This window comes from Simochromis diagramma, unplaced genomic scaffold (assembly GCF_900408965.1).
Source record: "Simochromis diagramma unplaced genomic scaffold, fSimDia1.1 OVJJ01000630.1, whole genome shotgun sequence".
NCBI lineage: Eukaryota > Metazoa > Chordata > Actinopteri > Cichliformes > Cichlidae > Simochromis > Simochromis diagramma.
This window is the reverse complement of record NW_024386927.1, coordinates 1,153,472-1,174,900: the sequence shown is the minus strand read 5'-3', so window position 1 is coordinate 1,174,900 and position 21,429 is coordinate 1,153,472. Positions and strand designations below refer to the sequence as shown.

The 21,429-nt window shown below is 45.4% G+C and overlaps 2 pseudogenes; both read left to right on the top strand.

Moving 5' to 3' along the window:
- Positions 1–4,131: 4,131 nt before the first annotated feature.
- LOC120736703 lies at positions 4,132–6,175 on the top strand (annotated as a pseudogene).
- A 5,869-nt stretch (positions 6,176–12,044) lies between these two features.
- Positions 12,045–14,497, top strand: LOC120736702 (annotated as a pseudogene).
- The last annotated feature ends 6,932 nt before the right edge of the window (positions 14,498–21,429 follow it).

Here is a 21,429-nt window from a genome sequence, read left to right as displayed (position 1 = left end):
AGTTTTGTCTTCAAAAAGTCATTTATGGCTGTTTGGAAAAAAAAACTGAAGAAAGCTGCCACAGTCTCCTTCCTGTGTGTCCGGTTTTTTTTTTTTTTAGGGATTGAAAATGTTTTGGTTTTGTCAGGTTGTCTCTTTAGTTCATGTTATCCTCCACCTCTGTGGGCTTCTGTTTGTCCAGCTCCACTCCGCTGTTCTTCAATCTTGGATCAGTTTGAGTTTTCTTAATCCCTTTTCAGCTCTTGTTATCTGTGTACTGCAGATCTGTCCCTGTGTTAACAGTAGCAATCATTGTGAAAAGCTGTGGCTGCTCACAGAGTGTGAAGCCCTTTTTCTCTATAGTTTCCCCTCTGCTGCTGTCTCTCTGCCAGCACTGTGCTCTGTGTGTGAGCCTCAAGTCCTCGGGCATAGCACACTAGCTCTCTCGCTTTTCCTTTCTCTGTTTTACTCTCTCTCTCTCTGCCACTTTCTTCTCTGACCTATTCCCACTATGAATTCTGTTGTTTCCCTATTAAAAATTTTTCAGCTTTCACTTCCTTCCACTGTCATGACTCAGCCGTGTTTGCTGAATACTATGCTCTTCTCAAGACACTTTGCTCTTTTCACTTTCTAACAGACTGATGTATGTTGATATCTCAATTCCCACATTAACCAGACATTATTCCTTTTTGTTCATTTCAACACTTTTTCCACTTGTTTCTAACATTGATGAATACAATATCCAACTTCTTATATCCATGTTTCATTACGTCACCTTTTGGAACATTTCTGTAACAAACAGCAATGACACTTAAGTTTATTCAATTCAATTTTATATAGTGCCAAATTAAAATAACAGTTGCCTCATGGCACTTTATATTGTATGGTAAAGACACTACAAAAATACAGAGAAAACAGAGAAAACCCGAACAGTCATATCACCCCCCTGAGCAACAGTGGGAAGGAAAAACTCCCTTATAACAGGAATAAGCATCCTACAAAATCAGTCTCAGGGAGGGGCGCACATCTGTGCGACTGGTTTGGGGTGAGGAGAGAAAGACAGAACAAAGAGATGCTGTAAAAGAGAAACCGAGATTAATAATGACTAATGATTAGAAGCAGAGTGGTATTGGCATGATTATGATAGGACTTAATTGAGCAGTCATGTAGGAATATCTAAAAGGCATGTGGATGGTTTGGAAGAAGTTAACTCAGAAAGATCAATTGCCTTCACCTTCAATACCCTCTATTTCCTCTACGTAACAGAGACCTGGATGAATGTCAGGGAGTCCAGCATCTTTTCTTACCGCCTATCTGTGCTTATTTTAATTCTTCCCGGACTTTAGGCTGAGGCGGAAGAATAGCGACTGTTTTTCTGAATATATACATATAACATCCATATGACATTTCAAATGCTAGAGGACTGTGGGGACTGTGGGTACCGTGAAAGATGCCAAAATAAAGTATCTGTTAAACATCATTTTGTTAAACTGTTAGACCTTGTGTTTTATTTAATAGGGCTGATGTTGTTCTAAATGTTCCTCAGTCTGACGGTATGGAACGTTCCTCTGAAGCATGTGGGAAAAATTTCTTTGTGGAAAAGGTGAATGATGCCAGGGCTCAGATGACACCACCTGCTCTTGACCCTTCAGTCCCTGTTCCTTGCTCTGCTACTTTCTACCAGTTTGAGTCTGTAATTTTCTCTTTATTGTACAAGTGTAATAGTGGATTAACAGATGTTATTCTAAGGAGGGAAACCCTCCAAAAATTGGACGGAGCAGTGGAGCAGCCAAGGGAATAGAACAGTATAAAAACTGTATCACTAAAATATAATTTATTACACAAAAACCGTTTAAAAGATTAAAAGCAATTAAAACAACCTTGGCCAGGGAGAACACACAATAAAAACCAATAAAACATAAACACACTAAAAGTCCAGTGGTGTCAGCCACGGAATTAAAATCCAGTCAATCGGAGCGGGGCAAGGAAAACCCGGCGGCGTCCTCGGCCGTCCTGTCAATCTCTCCGCTCCGAGGTGCTGTAAAGAGAGGGTCACCGCAGCATCCTCTGGCCGCAAGCTATTCCAGAGCAGCACAGTTCTCACTGCCTCTCCACGTACTGGCCGTTGTATGTCCTCACCACGTACTGGTAGACCAACCCGCACCAACAACGACGCCGCTGCCTGCCACCATCTACTCCACCATCTCTGCTACTCCCCTTCTCCTTATATTGGGCCTCTGTGACCTCCCACGTGTGCCAAGTTAGTAATCAGGGAGGGGTGGAGTCTCTCCTGGACAAGTCTACAATAAATACAATAAAAGCATGCAATAAAACAAGAATAAAACACTATACTGTGGCGGACCACCAGGTGGCTCCACTCACACCCAAGTTGAAGGGAAGTGCTGGGGTGGAGATTTTGGCGCTTACTATATGTGAAGTTCTGAGAGTCAGTTAATAAAGTTGGAGTGAGACACTGAGACCTCTCCTGTCGTTATTACATACCTCCACATTGGTGACCCCTGTCGCGAACATGCTAAGGCTCGACGACGAAGCCAGCTCCGGCCTGAAAGCATCGGCTGCCGCCGGACTTTCACCTCCGCCGATGGCTGCGTTTGCTGTGGCACTTAAATTGCCGGATTTTTGGCTTCACGATCCTCCTTCATGGTTCGTGCACGTAGAAGCTCAGTTTGCTCTTCGTGGAGTTTCAGCCGACGATACTAAATACCACCATGTGGTAGCCTCACTTGACCCCGCTGTCAACCCGCCGCGTGATGACTCTCCTCCGGGACCCCCCAGCCCAAGGCAAGTACGCCGCCCTCAAGGCGCTGCTGCTGCGGCGCCGCTGCTGCGGCATTACTCTCTCTCTCTGATGCTGAGCAGGCCAAGAAACGCCTTTCCCTCGCGGGCCTGGGCGACGGCACCGCTCTTGAGCTTATGGAGAGCATGCTGTCCTTGCTGGGCGCGGATGACGGAGGATTTCTCTTCACCCACCTCTTTCTCCGACAGCTGCCGGCTCCAGTGCACGCTGGCCTTGCCAACTCCCCGCTATTGGCCACGAAGGATTACCGCTCCCTTGCAGAAGAGGCGGATCGCATCCTCCTGGCTACCAGGACTTTCGGCGTCCAGGCGATTGTTCAGGACTCACCAGCGTTTTCCTCCACCCCCTCACCGGAAAAGGGCTTTGCTTTTATCACCAGCGTTTTGGAGCGAAGGCACGGCACTGTCTCCCTTGCAGTTTCCAGACCCAGGGAAACGGGCATGTCAGCGCTCTGTAGCAGCCGCGACCGCTGGCAACAAGGAAAGGCTGCTTTTCTTAGAGGACTCACGCTCGGGGAGGCATTTCCTGGTGGACTCCAGCTCACAGAAGAGCCTTCTTCCCCCGGCTGGCTCGGACAGGCTAGCTGAGGGCTGCGGGCCATTGCTAACAGCGGCTAATGGCTCTCCCATCAAAACCTTCGGTGAAAGGTTGGTGACTGTTTGCTTTCATGACCGTGACTTTCAGTGGAACTTTGTTGTTGCTGCTAGCTCTGTGCCTATAATAGGCGCTGATTTTCTTTGTGCTCACGGACTGCTGGTTGATGTTGCTAACAGACGTTTAATTGATGCTGTGTCATTTTCCTCATTACCCTGTTTGACTCGGGGTGCTCAGCCCGTGGTGCATGCTAACTCAGTAGATTCCGGTGACGTTTTTCAGTGTTTGCTTTCTGAGTTTCCCTCACTCACTGTCCCCACTTTCTCGAGCACGGTGACGAAGCATGGGGTGGAGCATTACATAACTACAGTAGGGCCGCCGGTGTTTGCGCGCGCGCTCCGCCTCGACCCTGCCAAACTGGCTGTCGCTCAGGGAAGGATTTGCCACCATGGAGTGTCTGGGCATCGTGCAGCGTTCGAATAGTGCCTGGGCTTCACACATGGTGCCTAAATCTGATGGTCGGTGGCGACCTTGTGGGGATTTCCGCCGTCTTAATAATGTCACAGAGAACGATCGTTATCCCATTCCCCACATCCAAGATTTTTCCGCCCATCTTGCGGGGACCTCGGTTTTTTCGAAGATCGATTTGGTACGGGGATATCACCAGGTTCTCGTGCGCGCAGAGGATATCCCCAAAACCGCCGTAATTACACCTTTCGGCGTTTTTCAAGTTTCTGCGCATGCCGTTTGGCCTGAAAGGTGCCGCCCAAACCTTCCAACAGTTGATGGACTCGGTCTTGCGTGGGCTGCCCTTTGTTTTTGTATATCTTGATGATATACTGGTGGCCAGCAGCTCGAAGGAGCAGCACATGTTCCATCTGCGTCAGGTTTTTCAGCATTTGGCGGAGCATGGACTGATTATTAATCCGTCTAAATGCCAGTTTGGGTTGCCGGTTCTCGATTTCCTTGGGCACCGTATTTCCGCCGAGGGCGCGGTTCTGTTGCCTGACAAAGTCCGAGCTGTTTCGGAATTTCCGCGTCCCACGAATGTTAAGGCGCTGCAGGAATTTTTGGGGATGGTGAATTTTTACAACCGTTTTCTCCCCAGAGCGGCACATCTGCTGAAGCCCCTTTATGGGGCGTTAAAAGGTAAGAACGCTAATGACTCTGTTGACTGGTTTCCGGAAAGCATCCAAGCGTTTTCTGATGCTAAGTCAGCGTTAGCTAATGCTGCCCTTCTGGCCCACCCATCCCCCTCAGCGCCGATTGCGTTGACCACCGATGCGTCGGACATAGCGGTGGGTGCGGTGTCTGGCAACCGCTCGCCTTTTTCAGCCGTACGCTGCGTGACAGCGAACGCAATTACAGCGTTTTTGACAGGGAGCTACTGGCGTTCCACCTGGCGACTCGTCATTTCCGTTTTTTTCTCGAGGGTCATCACTTTATCGCATACGTGGACCACAAACCCTTGACGTTTGCCATGTCCAAGGTTTCTGATCCATGGAGTGCACGCCAGCAGCGCCAGTTGGCAGCCATTTCTGAGTTTACCACGGACATTCGGCACGTGGCTGGTAAATCCAATCATGTGGCTGACTGTTTGTCCCGTGCGCTGGTTTCTCCCGTCTTTCTCGGCATAGACTACTCCGCCATGGCTGCCGATCAGAGCGGTGACCCGGACATCCACGCGCTTAAATCCACCCGTGCATTCCCTGCCAGCGTGCGAAGGTTCATAAACACACCAAGGCGCCCCTGGAGCCATTCTTCATACCCGGCAAACGTTTCGATCATGTGCATGTCGATCTGGTGGGTCCTCTGCCGCAGTCACAAGGTTTTACGCACCTTTTGACTGTTGTTGACCGGACCACCAGGTGGCCGGAGGCGGTCCCCTGGCGTCCACTACCGCAGCAGTGGTGGCCAAGGCGTTTTTGTCAACCTGGGTCTCGCGTTTTGGCCCACCCGCGGACATTACGTCAGACAGAGGCCCCCAGTTCATTTCCGAGCTTTGGTTGGCCATGGCTGATGGACTGGGGGCTAAAGTCCACCGCACAACCGCATACAACCCGCAAGCTAATGGGATGTGTGAACGGTTCCACCGGTCACTTAAGGCTGCTTTTCGCGCCTCCTTAAAGGATGGCAATTGGGTTGACCGCCTCCCGTGGGTTTTGCTTGGGCTGCGCTCTGCGGTTAAGGAGGATCTCGGCGCTTCCCCAGCTGAGCTAGTGTTTGGTCAGCCCCTCCGCGTGCCTGGAGAATTCTTGCCTGAAAATCCTCCTCCCTGCTTCGATCCATCGGTGCTATCTCTCAACCCGCTTTTGCACTCGCTTCGGGTTCCTGGTCCGGTGCACCATTGCGTGCCTGACACTTTTGTTTCAAAGACTTTAGAGACTGCTAAGTTTGTTTTTGTCAGGCACGATGCCCACAGGACACCGCTGCGGCCGCTGTATGACGGCCCATTCAGGGTTATTGAACCGGGCAAGAAACATTTTGTTTTGGATTTTGGGGGTCGAAGGGAGACTGTGTGTGTTGACAGACTTAAACCTGCACATGTTCTTCCGGACAGTAATGTAGTGCCGGCCCAGGCCGCCCTCCTTCGATGGGGTTGACAGACTCTGGTTTTCCCCCCAGAACTACCCCCGGACCACCGGCGTTTGAGCCTCCTCCTGCCTTTCCTGCTCGCCTTCACCAGCCTCGTTCACAGGATGGACCTTCCTCTGCCTGTTCTCTCCCTCCCAGGTTCAGTCGTTCGGGTCGTTTGCTTAGGCCCAGGGTCCTGGACTGAATAGAGACCTGTGTGTTCGGGGGGGGGGGGAAATGTGTGGCGGACCACCAGGTGGCTCCACTCACACCCAAGTTGAAGGGAAGTGCTGGGGTGGAGATTTTGGCGCTTACTATATGTGAAGTTCTGAGAGTCAGTTAATAAAGTTGGAGTGAGACACTGAGACCTCTCCTGTCGTTATTACATACCTCCACAATACAATATTAAAATATTAACAATAATAAAACACAGCAACTCATGCGACATAAAAACCTAGTTAACTTGTCCATTTCCACCCGGTGACACAAGGTTGTTTGTGATCTGAAGTACTCAGGATCCCCTAATGATGATGTTTTCACGGCTGCCGACGTGAGCCGTGTGGTGTTGGAGGGAGAAAGGACCCAAAATGCAGGCAGTAGACTGATGATACTAGTGATGTTTATTTACAAGGAGTGGAGTGACAGAACAGGCAGTGAGGTATGACCAATGACTGAAAAAACCTAGACTGGGAAAACTAAATGACAAACCTGAGATCATAAGAAACAGGATGCGGGGCAGAGAGACGCAGACAGAGGAACATTATTTAGTTATATACTGTATTTAAGTGCAGCTTGGCTGTATCTTTACATTTATGATGCAATTTAGTTTCTAATTGGTTTCTTTTATTATCTTTTGTCTTCACACACGTACATGTAAGCACATTTTTCAGCTTTAAATATAAAGAATGACAACTTTATTTGTGAACTGTTTTCTGCTCTGACCCGACACTCTGGCGAGATTGCAGGCAGGTCAGATTTCATGAAACTTTGGAATCATTTGGAGCCGAATCTGAGCAACTGCTTTAGCCTTATATGTTGAGGATGGAAGAGAAAGACCCATACAAACAGTGTAACTGTCCACACTGATGTAGCTGCTGTCATACCTCCAGAACTGGTTGACTACCTTGCTAAGAACCACCTCCAACATGATGATCAGGTCAAACATTGCACTCACCAAGATTATATAGGTATAAATATAAATATACATATAAATATAAAAGGACAAGTATGTGTGCAAATATAATGTGGTGTACAAAATTGACAGGGTCCATTTAGGTGTGATTAATTATGTTCCACATGTGTGGATCTGACCCAAGTGGATGAATTAAAAAGTAAAGCCAAAAAAGTACTGCCCATTCTGTGATATTGTGCAGACTTACCTGAAACAGTGCAGTAACTTCAAACTCTTGTTGAATGAGAAGAACACAGAGTGGATCAAAGCCAATAAGAGGTGCTGGAGATGTACAGTACCTGTGATCATTAAGCCGCTAAGTGTAACCTTAAAGCCAAGTGTAAAACATGGACTACAATGCCTTGAAGTTCTTCGTGACGTTAATACCAGCCAAGATGCTACAGCTTCTGATTCCACGAGTGTGCTGCGGGAAAGCACCTGCTTAGTGAGCTCCATTCCTGAGACTCGCTATGTGGGCCAACCAATAGCAGTCAGGTGTTACTCAAGCTAAGTTATGTCATTATTAAGAGCATGACCAACATGATTGAGACCTATGCTATATCTGATGTGAAGCAGGTGATTGCTTGGAGCTTCATGGGAAAGCCAAGGACCTTGCACTCCACACTGTCTGTCAAGACATCGGTACCATACATAGTACCGCTGTGCCATTCTCCATTTCTCCTGCCTCACAGCGTGACACGTCCTTCAAGAGCCACTGAGCCTTCACCGCAAAGGAACTTGGCCTTGCATGCCATAGTTACCCAAGTGGAGTGTTGCAGGCGAGGTACCATCACCTTAATTAAGGACCTGCTGTCACGGACTGCCGGGGCAGACCATGTGGAGTGAGTTGAGGACCCAAGAGCAGACAAAAACTGGACTTAACAAAAAGCGAGCCTTTATTTAGGGCCGAAAACGCACGGAAGAAACAACAACAAAGTAACTGAGGGAAAACCTGAACATAGACTAGGAAACTATGACTCTTACTGAGAATTTAAGACTATGACTAAACAATATACTGATTATGGCTGGGAAACTGTGACAAGGGGTAGGGGAGATAACACAGACGACGCGACACTGAACACAGCAAGGCTGAGGACTAAGTACACACGAGGTGATCAGGGGAAGTGGAGACACATGGGGACACAGCTGACTAGAATGAAACATAATGACAACACAGGGGAGAGTAAGCTAAATGCAGTGAACAAAGAACAGACTCTTTCAAAATAAAACAGGAAACATGGAGACATAGGCATGAAACGAACTAGACAACAAGAGCCACACAGACATGACACATACTGTAACGGGTAGGCGCACAAACCAGGGAGACCGAGTACAGGGGAAGATGACAGAAGCAACAACATGAACTTGACAACATAAGACACACAAACATAAACACATGAAGGGCAAGGGAGACTTAACACAAGGGTAATGTAATAACAAATGAGCTAGAATAACTTAATGAACCTAAACAAACAAACAATAAACATCAAAATAGACTAAAACTCAAAACACTGGGTCGCACGACCCAGGTCCATGACACCTGCCACTGCCACATGTAAGGAAGTATGCCCATCCGGCTAATTTGGTTAGATAACAGAAGAGGGAGGGAGAGAGAATGAGAGAAGAAGATGCAGCTTCAGCATAAAGACACATCCGGCCTCCTTGCCTGTAATTGGTCCAGCCCAGAGTTGAACATGACCAATTGGCCAGTCCACCACTTTTTATTGTTTATACTGCCCCCCCCCCCCCCAAAAAACAAACAAACAAACAAACAAAAAAAACATTGGCCCGTAAAAACAAAAAAAAAATCACCATCGACCCACCGGGCCTGATGGCCATTCAGGAGCATTTTAATTATATCACTTAAAAAGATGATACAGGAAATTAGCCAAAATTAAGCAAAATAATCAGTAATGGAGAAGTATCATTATAAATTGTGGGATGCTCTAGATTCCACAACCAATCATGCTAATCCCATCACTGGTCCAGCCTGAATGTGGACAAATGTATGGATACCTGACTAATGAAAGCAAATCAGAAGCCCTGATTTTAGCGCGTGAACGTCTGACTGAATTGAAGGAAAAAAAATATTTCAGTAGGACTGGTAAATGATTCACATACCTGGGTATAATGGATACACCTATTATATCACATCTTTATGACGCTAACTATAGAAAGCTAATAAGACACATAAAATCAGTGGAAGACCTTCCCATATATTTTTTTTATCAGGAAGAATAGAAACAGTGAGGATGAATGTACTGTTTATTTACAGTCATTGCCCATCCAATTCATTGTTGGGCATTGGATGAAAAAAAGTTCTTGTGGCAAAGCAAAATAACCCAGATTAATTTCAAAAGACTTCTATCCCCAAAATAAGAGGGAAACTCAATTTGGGAAACTATTACGGTAACACTTTATAATGCAACATGCGAATAAGGCGTAAATACCCTGTTATTATGGCAATAACGCAGGTTTTTGCAAGAAACAATGAAATAATTACACTATAAGGCACAAGTAGCCTGTATGTGCAAGTACCCTGTGTTACATATCATTATTAAAAATATTATTATAAAGATTTGTAATGTTTTTATTAATAATAATAAACTGTAAATTTGGATTAACAATTTTAAAAAAGTGAACTAAAAATACTCCTTTAGCCTTAATGACCTGAAGCTCTATCTGTTGTAGACAGTGTTGTTGTTAATGTATGTTTGGGGGCGAAAAGCCGAACAGTTTTGAGTTTTTGCTACGGATTTTGCAGTTGGACTACCGCTTTGCATCTATGGCTACGATCGGATCGCTCACGGAGTTCGTCGAGGGAGACGGCGACTGGATTGAATATGTCGAGAGGCTGGAACACTTTTTCTTGGCAAACGACATTTCGGAAGAAGGAAAAAAAAAGGTCAGTTCTTCTCAGCGCGTGTGGAGCGAGGACCTACAAGTTGATACGTAACCTAACGATGCCTTGGAAACCCGGGGACTTCAGTTTCAAAGAACTGGTGACATTGGTGCAAAATCATCACTGCCCGACACCCTCCGTGATTGTTTAGTGGTTCAAATTCCACACTCATTCATGCAAGCCGGGAGTTTCGGTGGCTGCGTATGTGACGGAGCTGAGACAGCTATCGGAGCACTGTGAGTTTGGAGGCGTGCTGGATGACATGCTCTGCGACAGGTTGGTGTGTGGTATAAAGGATGATGGCATGCAGCGTCGGTTGTTAGGGGAGCCCACACTGGACTTTAAGAAAGCTTTGGAAATTGCTCAGGCAATAGAAACGGCAGCTAATAACACTAAAGACATTCGGAAAGCTAATAACAATATGCACTCAATCGAGGTGCATCATGTATCTCGGAGTGTGAGGGGCAAACCGAGGGAGCTTTTGGAGTGTTACCGGTGTGGGGGAGCACACTTTGCCAAGGACCGTGTTTTCAAAGACAGTACCTGCCATAACTGCAAGGGGGCACTTAGCCAAGAAATGCAGGGGCACTAAGGAGAAATCAAAGAAGGAATGGAAGACAAAACACAAACTAAACACACATCACCTGCAGGGCATGGCGCCTGGGGAGAATGAGTGTGTTTTCAACATGTTTAATCTGGTTGGCTTTAATAAGTGCTGTGCGGAGCCCATCTATGCCACTATCCAGGTAAATGGGAAGGAGCTACAAATGGAGGTGGATACAGGGGCTTCAGCTTCCATGATCAGCCAAGCCACCTACCACAGCTTGTGGCACTCGGGTGGGGCACCAGCTCTCCAAGCGACTGAGATAAGCCTGAGACAGTACACGGGTGAAGCATTCCCCTGCTTGGTGCCATAGAGGTGCATGCAGCATATCAGGGTCAAGAAGCTGCAGCAACACTACTGGTGGTAAAAGGGGAGGGGCCTAGTCTGCTGGGTCGTGACCTTCTGCAGAAAATCCACCTGAACTGGAGCGAAATCAGGTATGTAACTGTAATAGCAGAGTTACTGCTACCAAGGAGCTGGTGGTGGACTTCAGAAGGGGTCAGCACAGAGACTACAAGCCCATTATCATCAATGGAGCTCCAGTGGAGAGGGTGCAGTCCTTCAAGTATCTTGGTGTCCACATCTCCTCAGACCTGACATGGGCTGCCCACATTCAGGTCCAGACCAAAAAGGCTAGGCAGCGCCTGTATCACCTACGACAACTGAGGAAGTTCAGGGTCTCTCCAAAGATCCTCAGGATTTTCTATACAGGCGCTGTGGAGAGCATCCTCACACAGAACATGACATCGTGGTTTGGGAACAGCTGTGTGAAGGACCAAAAAGCTCTCCAGAGAGTGATCCGTACAGCAGAACGCTGCTGCAGGATTGCTCTCCCCCCGCTTCAGGACACCTACACCAGGAGATGCCGGACTAGAGCAGCGCAGATACTGAAGGACCCGTCCCATCCTGGCAACAAACTGTTCCAACTTCTGCAATCTGGTAGAAGGTTCCGCATCTTCCGGGCAAGGACAGAGAGACTCAAGAGGAGCTTCTATCCCCAAGCCATCCGTGCCCTAAACACACACACCCGCCCTCTCACATCATCTATAATTGACTGAGACAGGACTCTTCCAGACACTAAACCAAGGCACAATGTATATTTCAATTCCTTTAATTTTAAATATGTTTATATTGTCTATCCTGTAAAATAGTCAGATGTCTATTCATATTAATGTACAGAATTCACCTGCTTGCAGCTACTACTGCACATTCACCCAGTGTATATACTATATGTGTATATATATATATATATATAATGTTCTTCCTCTACACCCCCCCAATTTTTGCACATGTCAAGGAGCGTGTCAGGTTACATTTCACTGTGTGTTATACTTGTATAACTATGCATGTGACAAATAATAAAGAACCTTGAACCTTGAACCTTGAACTGGGAAAGTATGCAGATGTGTTCAAGAATGAATTGGGCACTCTCCGGGGCACCACTGTGAAGATGTGTGTGGACCCTTTTGCCCGGCCACGCTTTTTCAAACCATGCACTGTACCATACGCCATGAAGGCCAAGGTGGAAGCAGAGTTGGAGATGCTACAACAGATAGGGGTCATTGAGCCAATAGAGTTCTCGGACTGGGCAGCCCCGATTGTACCAGTGTTGATGGAGGACGGAGGGGTGCGTATATGCGGTGATTACAAACTGACAGTAAACCAAGCCTCTCAGCTCGACGCCTACCCTCTGCCTCGAGTGGATGACCTGTTTGCCACACTGGCGGGTGGTCAGACATTCACAAAGTTGGATATGAGTCATGCTTACCTGCAGTTGCTGCTGGATGAGGAATCAAAAAAATATGTGACAATAAACACACACAAGGGGCTGTTCAAGTACAACCGCCTTGGTGTTTGGCGTTGCATCCAGTCCGGCTATCTTTCAGCGCACCATGGACAATCTTCTGCAAAACATTCCTGGTGTTGCTGTTTATTTGGATGACATTTTAATTACAGGTAAAACAGAGGAGGAGCATCTGCGTAACCTTGAGCAGGTGTTGAAGAAGCTCTCGGAAGCTGGGTTGCATTTGAAGCGCATTAAGTGTGTTTTCCAAGCCCCTAGCGTGACATACCCAGGTCATCGCATCTCTGCACAGGGCCTGTCCCCACTGGAAGAGAAAGTGAGGGCAGTAAAAGAAGCCACGAGTCCAAAGAATGTAGCTGAACTAAGATCATTCTTGGGCTTAGTGAACTATTATGGGAAGTTTTTGCCTGACCTCTCCAGCATGCTTGCTCCCCTGTATGGGCTACTGCACAAAGACAGTCAGTGGAGGTGGTCCCAAGCACAGGAGAAGGCCTTCAGACAGGTAAAAGAACTGTTACAATCGGCACCGCTCCTGGTGCATTTTGATCTGGAGAAGGAAGTGGTCCTGTCCTGTGATGCCTCCCCATATGGCATAGGAGCTGTTCTTTCCCATCGTATGGAAGAGGGGGAAGAGAAACTGGGCGGATATGCGTCACACACGCTCACAGCAGCAGAAAAGGGCTATTCACAGCTTGAGAAGGAAGGCTTAGCAATAGTTTTTGCTGTGAAATGATTTCATCAGTACCTGAAGCCACCCATGGCTTCAGCCCGGGTTCAGCGCTGGGCATTAACACTGTCGGCATACCAGTATCGCATTGTTTATAAGGCATGATCAGCTCAAACCGTATGCCAAGCGTCAGCGGGAGCTCAGTGTTCAAGATGGCTGCATCCTGTGGGGTTCCCGAGTCATTGTTCCGCCTCCAGGTCGGTCACAGATCATTGAAGTGTTGCATGAGGCTCATCCAGGGATTTCTCGAATGAAAAGTCTGGCAAGGTCATTCGTGTGGTGGCTGGGAATGGACAGTGCCTTGGAAGACAAGGTAAAAGCCTGTTCTCAATGTCAGTCAAACCAAAAAATGCCACCACCTGCCCCACTCCACCCATCGGAGTGGCCTGGCCGTCCATGGTCCAGGCTTCATCTAGATTTTGCCGGCCCCTTTTTGGGCCACATGTTCCTGGTGTTGGTGGATGCGCATTCAAAATGGCTGGATGCCCACATAATGCCGACCATCACAGCCCAGTCGTCACAGACACACTCCGGAGAATCTTGGGCCCACGTTCACAAGTGGGGTTTTCCAAGAATTTATGGAGAGAAATGGGATCCGACATATCCGCACAGCACCCTACCACCCTGCCTCCAATGGCTTAGCGGAGCGCGCCGTGGAGACACTGAAAGACGGTCTGAAAAAAATGCCAGGTCTTTCCATAGAAAAGAGGCTCTGCCGTTTCCTGTTTTGGTATCGCATCACGCCTCATACAACCACAGGCTTGTCCCCAGCGGAGTTGCTGATGGGGAGGAAGCCCAGATCTCATCTGGATCTTCTTCGCCCAGATGTGGGAGCCAGAGTCACCCAGTCACAAGGTGGGCAGAAGGTGAGACATGATCTACATGCCAGAGGCTGTGTTTTCAAGCAGGGAGACTGTGTGTATATCAAAAACTTTACGGGTGGCTCACGGTGGCTGCCTGGCGTCATTCACCACAGTTCGGGCCAGTATCTTTTGTGGTGGAGTTGTTGGATGGCAGACAAGTTCGCAGGCACAAGGATCATGTGAGAGCCCGCATGGATGGAGCTGAGAAGAGGGCTCAGAGTGGTTCGCACGCACATGGTGGAGACAGGGCTGTAGACATTGTGGGGCCTCAGAGTGGTTCACCCGAAGGGGAAGTCGTGTCAGCAGCCCCTGAGATCAGGATTGGTTCTTCAGTATCACCAGAAGGACTGGTGGAGCGATCTAAGTCACCTGAGCCGAACCCGGCCACAGGAGCTCAGCAGGCTCCTAGCCTGGAGAACCCAGCAGCAGGACTGAGAAGGTCAAAGAGGCTGATAGACTGAATTGTTAAAATAATGTGGTGTTGAATTCTCCCTCTCTTTTCGTACTTATGCATAATTGCTATGTTGTGGGTTTTCACTTAAGGGTGGGGGGGGGGGTTATAGACAGTGTTGTTGTTAATGTATGTTTGGGGGCGTTGCGGAACCTTCAGAGGTTTTTCAGGGTTCTCTCTGCCGGAATGTTATGTGTGGAATAGTTTCCTGTATGTGTGCGACTAGCTGTGGTTGTTTCAAAAAGTGGTCAGTAAACGTCCTAAAACTGGCACTTGAGTTTCCGAGCATTTTTATCCTGAGGTTATAACACTAACGTTTAATTAAACCAAACATTTTGTATTGTGTTGTGATGTAGGGGTCAATGGAGTGGCTGTAGCTCAGCTAGAACAGGTCATATACTAATCCGAATGTTGGTAGTTTGACCCCTGGCTGCTCCAGAATGGATGCCAAATATCCTCACTAACCCCAATTCAGTCTTTAATGCATCCACTGAAGTGTGAATGTTAAGCACAAATATGTTAAGCACAGTGGACATAGATGGCTTCTTTCACTCCTCTTTCAAACCATCTGTCTTCTTTGTCCAAAATGTGAAGCTCCTTAGACTATGATGACCTGTATGACTGAGGACACTCAGAATAGAGGCACAAAAATAACACCATAAAATTGGCCATTTCTGACTATTTTTGATTTTACCTTCATATATCACCTTTAAAAACTGTTTGCCTGCCTGTGTTTGGTATCATTCTTACATGTCTTACATGTCTTACATGTCTTACTTTACAGGTATTTTTTCATTGATATACCGTATCACCACAATTGATCTAAAATCACACAAAAAACATAGACCCAAAATGAAGGCACTGGCATGGATGCAAGTGAGCTTTATTTACAGTGGGTGATAACAAACAAAAGTGAGGGTGGCACGGACAGAACAGAGAAATAACTGGTAAACAAACCTGAAACCATAAAATTCAGGGAAAAAACATGATGAGCGGAGGAACACAGACGGCCCGACAATGAACACAGGAGAACACACAATAAATATACACAGAGGGAAACAAGAAAACAGCACACAGGAGGGAGTCACGGCTGAACCTAATTAACGTGATGAGACAGGGATACACTGACGTCAGACAAGGACCTTCAAAGTAAAACAGGAAATACGCTGACTGAACTCAGAGACACCATACTGACAGAGTACAGAGGGCACACATGGGCAGGGATGACTAGACGCTAAACTAAACCTACACTAACATGATAATAATAATGATGATGATAATAACAATAATTAGAAAGCACAACTAAGAATCAGAACCAACACCATAATATAACCATAACAGAAGATGCTGGGTCAAAAAGACCTAGAACTGTGACATACGGTTTAATGTTATTGATCAATAGCAGTAGGGTATAGAAGAGTCCCTGTGTCTCTTGATGTTCTGAAGTTATGAGAGAAAGATATAAGAAAAATTTCTGCATAATTTCTCAGTGCACATTTTGAGCACCTGCCACATATATTATCAGACCCTAGACTTGTATTAGTCTTAGTCAATTTAAAGAGATTTTCCACTCTTATTTCATCAAAGGACAAAGCTGGGGGAGTCCTGGTACCATCTTTTACCAAACTCAATTATCATCACACTGCACAGACGCTGTGTTCATGCTGTCATGAGTCTTTAAGGGGAACATACAGAAATGGCTGTAATAGTGTGTGTGTGTGTGTGTGTGTGTGTGTGTGTGTGTGTGTGTGTGTGTGTGTGTGTGTGTGTGTGTGTGTGTGTGTGTGTGTGTTTGAATCATTATTTCAACTTATTTTTGGTGACACAAACTCCATTGAGGCACATAACGCAGATGACATAGACAGGCACAGGCTCATGAAAACATTGCTGTGACCAATAAAAAAGTGAAATCAGTATCCTCAGGACACAAAAAGGAATGGGACAGAGGGTCAGAGGGAGTTAAAGCAGAATTCGGATGTCAATTTAAGGTGAATTAGAAATGGCACAGTGGCAGTGGTAGAGCAGAGGAGTATGAAAAAATCAGACTTGTCAGAGACTATCTAACAGATTGAACTGAGCCACATTACTAATACAAGGAAATAGGTCACATTCCCTAAGAATGAATCATTCACCCGAATATGTTCTCTATGATCTTACATCATCTATTTAGGTAATCCCTTAGCATATCAGTCATATGTGCAGTCATGCACACAGTTCTCAACTCTGACAAACTAACGTAACTAGGTGTGACAGTGACAAAATAATTGACCAACAATGCTGCATAGAATTATAGAACTTAGGAATGTCTGAGGTTCAATCTCATCTTCTCATCTTCCCTCAATCAATCAAGGCAGCTGACATGTGTGTGTGTGTGTGTGTGTGTGTGTGTGTGTTTGGATTGTGTACTTAGTGTGTAGTCAAAGGAGCTTGCAAAGAAAAGCGTCTGGACTTCTTGAAGTTACTTGAAGACGTTTCACCTCTCATCCGAGAAGCTTCTTCAGTTCTAAGGTCTAAGAACACCCTTCAACTGGTGCGGGAGTATGAAAGGGAATCAAGGAAAGGATCATCAGGGGGTCCTTTTGTCCCTCTGTGGGGGGATACTCCCACTAGGTTTAAATCTGGGACTCTCCACCATTTGACCTTAGAACTGAAGAAGCTTCTTGGATGAGAGGTGAAACGTCTTCAAGTAACTTAAAGAAGTCCAGACGCTTTTCTTTGCAAGCTCCTTTGACTACGATGACCTGGATGACTGAGAACCTTCACAGACATACTTAGTGTGTAGTGTGGTCCTTTATTTTGTATATTGTCTGAAAACAATGACGACACAGTTGCTAGCCAAAAAGCCGCCATGTAGTTTTAAAAATTTACAATTTATATTTCCATTTCATGTTATGATCCTATATGATATGATTCGCTAAACATATTTAGCGAATCAAACTATTTCCTACTGTGATTTTCTGATTTTAATACTATATTGTGTTAAAACAGTATGTCAAAGACCATTCTCATTCCAATCACGTAACATACTGATGATTTGTTACATGCCGAGGCGTCCCTCAGCAATGCGAAAGATAACCTGAGAGCCACACTGGGTTGTGGATGGAATCCAATAGCTTGACGCCCCCGGTGGTAACACACGTTCCAGCCGTGCATTCCAGCCCTAAACCTAACCCTAATTATAACCCTAACTATATTGTATTGGCGCTTACATACAGCCAATTTTGACTTTTGCGAATTAACCTTTTTGTGATATGTTCTCAACATGAGGAGAAAACAATCACCTCTTTCCTGGGGTGAAGAATTTGGCCACTGTGGTACAGGAATAAATCAATTTACACATATTCATATGAGTACGGTTTTATTAGCCCTCATAATGTACAGAAACTGTTATCTCCAGACGGTATTTCTCTTGTGTTCAGCTGTGAAAACTTCTGGATTTAGGGATTAACATAGTTGCCATGGTTTTCTCTCTTCTCTTATTTTTGTGTGTGACCAGGACAATTCTGGAGAAGATGGGCCTGCAGGAGAAAGTCACCCCCTTGCAGGCCAGAAAGAATTAGGATAACTTAAAGAAAAAATACAAAGTATGTATGTGTTATTAAAACGATAATTCTTAAGAACACAACTTAATAAATATACAATAACTAAGAGTTGTTGTGTTGTTTTTATTTGTCTACTGAGATTTCTGATTTCCTCTGCCTTTAGGATTGCATTTATCCAGAGTCAGTAGAGGGAGTCAGTGGGAAGCCCACTGCTGCTACTTGGCCCTGGTTTGCCCTCATGGATGAGGTGATAGGACAGAGGCCTTCCATTAGGCTTCCTGTCCTAATTTCCTCTCTCCCTGAGGACACTCCAGGGCAGTTTGTCTTTTCTGGTCGGCGAGTGGAGAATCACACGGAGTGGTCTAAAAAGAGCTTTTGGATGCTTCCTCCCACTGTCCACTGCATCGTCCATCCACAGGGTTTGCAGGGCTGGCTCAATCGATGGCTGTCACACCACTAAGATGTTTTCAGAAATATGCAAGCAGGAGATGGTGGATGCGATATTACTACTAGTATAATACTTGTAACTCTGTAGCAGACAACAGTTTGATAAAGTGCTGTGTAAAAGAAGAAACCAAAAGATTAGATTCTATGAGTTTCAAAGACATTTAGTTTATATATTTTATATAATACAGTAAATGTGTACAAATGACCGGCAATCATTCAGTCACTGAAATTATCCATGAAACTAGCTAAGCAATTCCTAAATTTATGTAGATTAAAGGGAATTATTTTACCTAGATATGATTGTCTCTGATGAGCCTAAGGTACCAAACATGCCGGCGACGTTGATACAGGTTTTGTAGCTCCTCAAAATTCAAAGAGTACACAACACACGGAGCAACATTTCTCGGTCCATTTTTCAGTTTTTGCACTGTGGCGTTAGCGAGCGGAAAAACATGGAAGTAAGGGCAGACTTGAACGAAGGCTAGAAGGCTGTCCAATTTCACAGCCGCTCACTTCCATTCTACCCGGCTGTTGGGATTGATATTTTTTATATTGCCATTTATGCTTAGAAACATATAATCATTTGTGCATGTGTGCAGATCTGTGTGGACTCTGTGCACCATGCACCCTTGATGTTATAATGTTCCATTATAGATTTATTATAGGCACATCCTATGTGAAGATTTTTTCTTGTTTACTAAGCTTCCTGCCTTTATGACCCTTTTGTGGTCAGAAGGTCACACAAACGCACCCCCAAACACACACACACACTCACATGCACCTACACACACACACACATTCTCGCACATGCATACACACACATACACACACATGCATACACGTGCACACACATACACACATGGTACCTTATCCTTTAGAACCATGGGGGGGGGTTTACAATGGGTGGTGCTTGTGTGTACTGTAACTGTTTTCAATAAAAGGTGGCAAGGAAGGCTGTTTTATTTGATGCTGGCTAGGATGCGGGTGAGGAGCGTTCAGCTCCAAGAGCCTGGTTCCGACCAGCCTCCCTTGCTAGCAAGTAAAACCGGTTAAAGCTGTTCGTCTTGCTTCCTTGCTTTGTTAACGAGAATAAGTTTCTAAACCAGCGGGGCTGTTACCATCAGTGTTGGTCAAGTTACTTGAAAAAAGTAATTAGTAACTAATTACTGATTACTTCCCCAAAAAAGTAATCCTGTTACTTTACTGATTACTTATTTTTAAAAGTAATTAATTACTTAGTTACTTAGTTACTTTTTAAAAACACGATTTACAACCTGAATAGGTGATAAAGCGATAGATCTTTCAGCCCAATTCTACTTTTTCTGCATAATCCATCATACAAAATGTAATCAAATGAAAAAGTCTCTTTTAAAACTTGTTTTATTAGTTTTAAATCTTTTAACTTTATGCATCAAGCAAAAATTTAATTATATGCAACATTCTCTGACTGGAAGAAATTAGTTTAACATTTAAACCTATTTTCTGCACATTCCAGCACATAAAATAAAATATTTTGTGTGTTTACACTCAGTCTTTCAAATAGATGCAAGTAAAACACAGCAGAAAATAAATAAAGTCAAAGACTCAGCAGTCCTGTTGCTCTATTTTCACCTGTAAAGCCGGAGTGAGGTAGGTGGAGGTTTACCCTGGTGCAGGTGTGCCGCGGTCAGTGGAAGAATCCGCGAGTTTCTCTGTGAGTTTCCCATTACGTCGTAGCTACTCGGTGCTTGCTCGGAAGTTTAGGGGTTTTTTTTCGCTGTAAAAAGAAGTTTTCTTCCCACGCACGATGGACGCTAATGTTTTTGTCACTTTTTATGGAATCAAACTCAAAGTAAGGTCAGTACTTCCACGCTTTAAACGCTGCACGCTCATACTCTCTCTGCACTCGATATATGATCCATTGTTGATCTGCACACAGCTGTTGTCACGAACGTCGCACTCGCTTACGTCACTGTCATGAGACATTCTCGCAAAAAATATTACGGTTTTAGTAACGCAGTAACGCAGCGTTCTACGGGAAAGTAACGGTAATCTAATTACCGTTTTTCCAATAGTAATCCCTTACTTTACTCGTTACCAGAGATGGGCAGTAACGCGTTACTGTAATCTGATTACTTTTTTAAAGTAACGAGTAAAGTAAGGGATTACTATTGCAAAATCGGTAATTAGATTACCGTTACTTTCCCGTAGAACGCTGCGTTACTGCGTTACTAAAACCGTGATATTTTTGCAAGAATGTCTCATGACAGTGACGTAAGCAAGTGCGACGTTCGTGACAACAGCTGTGTGCAGATCAACAATGTGTTAGGATGCCTGGGTCGTCGACCCAGGGTTTTTGAGTTTATTATATTATTTGTACTTTCTAGTTTTTGGTTTCTTTGAGTTCTGTCTTATGGCTTATGTCTCTGTCTTCTCTAGCTGCTCTGTCTCCCCTGTCAGCTGTATCCCCTTGTCTAGTTCGCGTCTATGTGTATCTTAAGTTCCTATATCCCCGTGTTCAGTCAGTGTTTGTGTCTGCCCTGTTCCCACGTCTCTGTTCCCTTTGTAGTGCCTGCATGTGAGTCTGTGTCTTTGTTCAGTCTGTGTTATGTGTTTCCTGTTTTACTTTGAAGGTCTCTGTCTTATCTCAGTGTGTTTCAGTTTACGCTTCTTTGGTCTCGTCAGTTCTGATTTGCCCCAGCTGTTTTCCTCCTGTTACTCATTCCCTGATTGCTCCCTCTGTGTATTTAAGCCCTGTGTTTCTCTGTGTCTGTGTCGCGATCTACCGTTTTCCTAGCTGTGTGTTCTGTCATACCTCCAGTTTAAGTTTGTTTTGAGTTTTTTCAGTTATGTTATATTTTGAGTACCAAATTAAAGCCTTTTTGAGTTCACGACTGTCTCCGGAGTCTGCACCTTGGGTCCTATTCCTGTCTGCACACAGCCACACCTAACACAGTGGATCATATATCGATTG